This window comes from Lineus longissimus, chromosome 10 (genome assembly GCF_910592395.1).
Source record: "Lineus longissimus chromosome 10, tnLinLong1.2, whole genome shotgun sequence".
Taxonomy (NCBI): domain Eukaryota; kingdom Metazoa; phylum Nemertea; class Pilidiophora; order Heteronemertea; family Lineidae; genus Lineus; species Lineus longissimus.
Genome location: NC_088317.1, coordinates 9958138 through 9964137, shown reverse-complemented (window position 1 = coordinate 9964137; position 6000 = coordinate 9958138).

Here is a 6000-nt window from a genome sequence, read left to right as displayed (position 1 = left end):
TGTAGCCCCTACCCTATCTACGGGTTCTCCTGCTGGTTATAACGGAAGGAAATTATTGAAACCCCTTATATAGTCACACAAAAATTGAGTAAAATCAAAAATATATAAGCTTGCCTTATCCAACTTTTATTTGAAATCAGTACATTGCAGTCCCTTAATACGTCTATAATAATATTATCCCGGTAATAGGGACTCACGTCCTCGATGGCTGTTAGTATCTTACCCGGCAAATGCTTGTAAAATTTTACTAGTACCGTGAAGGAGTGAAAATATAGTTGGAATTTTTGATGATTCAAGTTAAAAATGGTAGTCGAAATACACCCTCTAGCCTAACTTAGTCTGAAGAATTGCTAGATGTGAGATTCTATCTGATATTCTCGCTGTAATGTGATGGTCTCTTTAACAAATGCATCATGCGTAAATTTTTAAAACTTCCATCGGTATGTTTTCTGAATAGGGGGGTTGGAAGAGGACATCTAGACGACCACTCTATCAAACATTCCGATAGGATTCCAATCTTTTTAATCAATCCAAGATTACACGTATTTTTACCAGTAGGCCTAGATATTAATTACTAAATGAGGTATCTGGTGTCCTCAGGGCATCGTAGCGACTACTCTATTAAACATTCCGGTACCGGTAATGCATTGGTAATGAATAAACTGGTTTCTTTCCTACAGAATTATTATTAAACAATTGGAGCTATGGAATTCATTACTGGTCTAAGTTTTGACCTGTGTTGGTTCTTTAATGACAAATTGTGCTAATTGTTGATTTTTCTACATCTACATTATGATTCACGTACCCTTAACGCATATGATCCTCACTCCTGTTATAGTCCCCATTACCCCAATAGGCACTAAAGTGTCTTGCTTACAGTTAAGTATGAAATTCGCTTGCTACAATGTCAATTGCTTTTCTCAGGGTACCGCGAGTGTGTCATATAATAGCGCAGGCGATGTCAGTTTGCAGCCAAGTGAATTTCTAGTATTTTCCAAGTAACTAGGTGGGTACTAACCGTGCCCGGTTGGATTTAAAAGCATCTTTATTAAAAGAAACACCCGATTATCATGGTGTTTTAGGAGGGTAAGCAGAAAAAAACTTCCTGATGTCCTAGCGACAGGGCGGTGGTCACTTTTGTCTTTTGTAAACATTACACAATGGGTAAACTTCCTCAGACATGTCAGATAGTCCTTGCCTCTTTCTTTCAGATGTTTGTCCTCACAACCCGTTTATTGTAAATATCCGATAAAGTTGTATATTTTAAGGAACAATAACTGCTTTGGAGTTGTAAAAGTCAACCGGATATGGGCCATACTTTTTTTTTCATGAGAACCAGGTCATCACTACGATCACTACGCGTTCGAGAAGAAACATTTGTTTTCGATTTGTGTGGCCAAAAAATGCGGGTCTGACGTCAGCCGGATAGCCACATACTCACGAGTTTCTCTGAAGGTCTCCACAACTTCTGACAACCAATGAAATCAAGCTTTTCTTAGCAATCGAAATGTAAGCAAGTCGCTGAGTGGACGGATAGAGCTTTGTCTGCCGAACCCGGTAAAAAGAGCGGGAAGTTGATAAGATAAAAGAAAGTCCGAAATTAGTTAGGACATCATACAGTTTGGAGGACAAATAGCGTCATGATCATCATTCAAGAGGCAGCCAGGTAAGTATCCGATTTTAAATAGGTTTCAACGATATGAGTAACAATTATTACATTCGTTTCTATCGGATAAACTTGCAAATTCGTTTGACTTGATTGATAAATATTTGCGCCATTCGTTGTGCGGTGCCAACGACCGAAGAAAAAGAAAATCATTCACAAGTCAGCCAAATTTTACTGGTGAAGTGTCCGACGGTCTGATGTTAATTCAAACGAGTCATTCGGGAAATGAAATGTTAACAAATTGTATGCACCGTAAATAGTTCCGTCATTCAACATTTCAACAGTCACCGTTTCAATGAAGGCTATCAAGCTAGCAAAATACTTTTCCCCAGACAAACACATGTATAGAATGACCTCGAATGGTATCAATTTACTGAATTTATTTTTATTTTCAGCCAAGATGAGTAGACGATCAAATCGCCGGCAGCAGAAACAGTCGGCATTAGAACTTGACACTGCAAAGCAGTTTCTTAGCACCATAACCGACCCCCCAGGCTTTGAGAAAAGGTTCATAAATGAAAAGATTGGTAAGTTATTCTTTTTTACGAAGAGTGCATTTGCAAAAACAGTATTGACCATTTTACCTTCTCTATGAGGACATCCCATTTTAATGCATTACGAAAATAGCCCTTGATGCCGACACGGTAGAGGCAAATGAATATTGTAGAAATGTTGAAAATGGATGTATCTGTCTTTGCAAAGGAATTCTTCATATCTTTTTAGTGAACACTCCCCATTTGAAAACCCCCTCCCGTCCCCCATCAATAGTAGTAGTGTTACTGTCAGAATATGGCCGTGACAAAGGCGTTATCGCTGCAGCGACGTCTACATTGTCAGTGAAATCTGTTTTCCTGCCTGATGATGTTTTTTAACACCTCAAGTATTTCTATGGTCTAATACCACTCCAAAAAAGGAGCCCACCTAAATACTGTTTGTCTATTAGCCTACCTTGCAGGTTTGTCATTAGCTCACTATGTTTGGTACCCTCATCTATGCTTATTCATAGCCATCGATGACGGACCTTCATGTGGCTACCTGAGCCCCTTGCATGCCTTGGAGACTAAAATTCAAAGACTACATTATTTCCAACTGTTTCTCAATGCTATGGGATCTATTGTTATCATCAGTACCATGAACTGGGTGTAATTGATTCATTACCTAAGTAGGACGTCCACATAGCGATGTAAAAAAATGCACTACAGAAAATCCCCACAACTAGGAATGGATAAATATCGGCCGATCTGAACAGAGGTGCAAAATTATCTATCCATTTCCACCTACGGTATTCATTCCGACATACTTGAGCCATTATAATAAGATCTAATAAGTTCCAACCGGATGCATCACATATCTGAGTGAGATATGTCAAATGTAGGTGGTACTATTTATGTGTATTCGCATTAAAATGATTTTTTTACGTAGGGTACGTCAGCTTGTCCTCAAAACCTGCTTATGAATATCGCAGATGGAAATGAATTTCTTCGCAGTGTTTGATTTGCATTTACCCCCAGTCAAGTACAGAAGTCATCTAATGTACATGTACCAAATCATCTTTATGCACTAGATAGGACTTTACAATGTAATCGGTTATTCTCTCATGCACCATTATGTATGATGGTTGTGGGGGTATTAACCCCTTATCTTCATGCAACGCTAATGGTATTAAGTGGTACTTCGTGCACTATTGCAACTGTTTAAAGGGTATTTATGTCTTCAAGTTCGTCCATCAAATACGGTAACGGTTAAAGTGGGCGGTATCATCCCTTTCCGCATGCACCAAACTGCAGTATCATAATCTTCATAATTTACTTGACATTTACATATATAACAGGATTTTTAAGACGGTCATATTTTCCTATTTATTAATGCCTTCAACAATTGTATATATCGTAGGTTTACTCCAACCTACAGCATAATTTTGATACGTCAACATTTATGATTTCCTGCTTGATTTTAATAGTGATCTCGGTTGAGCCGGTCTCTAGTCTCATTGTTGCATCTAATTCCACTTCACTGCAAAAGTTTGTGGTATGCCTAAGCTGAAAATGACAAGCATCGAAATATTATTGTCGTGAATACATTACATGTATCCATATTTTTCGGCAGTTTCATACCTGATCTAAAATGTGTAATTTTTTTTCACCATTTAGCTTTCATAAATTGTTCGATTCAAGTATCTGTTAACTTTAGGTCTACAGATTGATACAGAATGCACAAGAAATATATTACTTATAGCACCAGTAGGGTATAGACTGGCCTCCTTGTTGAAAAGACAATGTGTCTGCAACCTAACTCAGGTCGAGTGATTATTAAAAGTAAACAAAGTCTGATCGTGATGAGCAGACTATCTAAGATCTCTAGGTAATTGCCGGCATAAAGTAGGCTATGTCACAGAGGTGTGTCACACATGTATTGTAGAGAGCTTATGTGAATCTGATTCTACACTTTTTGAAGTGATGAGAAATGATCACATACAACATATACAATTAACGTGCAAAATAGGGAGGAGATACCTGGGATTATTTGCTCAGTTTTCTTTTTGAAATATCAAGGAATGATTTTAGCCTAGTAGCTCGCAGCAAACGTCAGCTCTTTAGCGAGTCACGTTGGCGGCCTAAACTGTTTTGTCTATTTCATTGTAACGCATATAGATAAATTTTCTTGCTTGATTTGTGATATTTGTAAGGGTGTAGACACGCCGCTGGCCAGGAGTTTTTGGTGTGTAAATGAGATCTATCCTTTAAAGAGTTTCTCCCACGGATTGTTATGTGGAAGATCTCCCTAACCGCACTCCATCTTATACATAACGATGTACGCAAGATTTACGTGCAGAATTATTCGTAACGAACAATGGCGTCATGGGAGAACCACTTTGATTAGGATACCGTGCCTGGGCCTTACAACTGGGTGTTCGATGTATAATGAGATATACCCTATATTCAAAATGGGAGGCCTTAATACCAGTAGGATCCGTTACAAGACCAGTATCTGTTCTTATCTAAGTGCTTGAGGTAGATCTCTCACCTCATCACGGAAAGTAATTGGTCGGGAGCAAAGGGAGGGTACGATCTGAAGCAGTTGACTATTTAGCCTGTGGTCTGTAACATCAAGCATGCCTCTTTGCCTTTAAATTGAGGAATCGGTGAAACAAAGGAATTTAAGGGTGGGATTCGTTACTAATGTAGACTTACTGACCTGACAAATAAGGGTTTGGTGTATGATGATAAACAGCTTACATTTGAATAACTGGTGTATGGTGAAAAATATAGGAAAATGTTTAGGTTTATTAATTTGCAAAACCAGACTTCTTGACCGTACATTTGAGTGTTTGGTGTATTGTGGTGAGGGGGAAGGATTCGCCCCCTGATGTTGGAAAGCATGGTTTCGCTCAGTAGGATGACACTATTTTTTTCTTGACATTTGTAGGCATTTTTTCCATTTATATCAGAAAAAAATTACGTGTTTGATGATTAGAATTAGAAACAAAGGTTTTAATGTCACATTTTTGGAATTCATTTAAATTTAAGGCTCTAGCAAGCATTGTGCCTCTAAGGGCTCTAGCAATCATTGGCCTTTTCTCCGGCTCAATTAGGCCAGAATTTATTTGCCATCCGCAATTACTCCTGGATGTAGCTAAAACATTGACATTTGATCTTGGAAATTAAAATCACCTTAGGACTGGAAATGATCACTATTCCTGCATGCAAGGGTTAAAGTTTCCCTTTGTACACGTGGTTCTTATAAAGCAATATACAGTGCCACCTGAAATCCCCTTTTGTAGATTTTGGCTACAGTTTTGCACTGTAACATAGGCTTTCACTTTTAAAGCCATATTATTCTAGCACGGTGTCACCTGAAATCTTTCCTACAACACTCAAATTCAAATTCAAATATGATTATTTAACCAATAAATTTTACAAATTTAATAAATTTAATAGGTAGAGATGCAATAAGCACTTGAGTAGGCTGCGACCAATTAAATCAAAATGTTTATTACCTTACACAATGCATAGCAATTATGGCTCACCGATATAGGAACTCCCTAGATTCCTGTCACTGATAACGTATATGTTCCTTTTGTTGTAGTATTGTTCGCTATAGCCTTACATGCTAAGGTGATGACCATTTTAATTTGAAACATGAAGACCTCTTTTCCAAATCGCTATTAGTCCATTTATATGATTTGAAAGAAATTCAAAATATTTTTTTCTGCCACTTCTATGGCACTGATATTTTCAATTTTTTTCCACATTAAGTAATCATTATTTACCATGATTTCCTCTGAAAAACTGAAAATATTGAATTTTGGCACTTACCTCGTTTTGGAAAAGAGC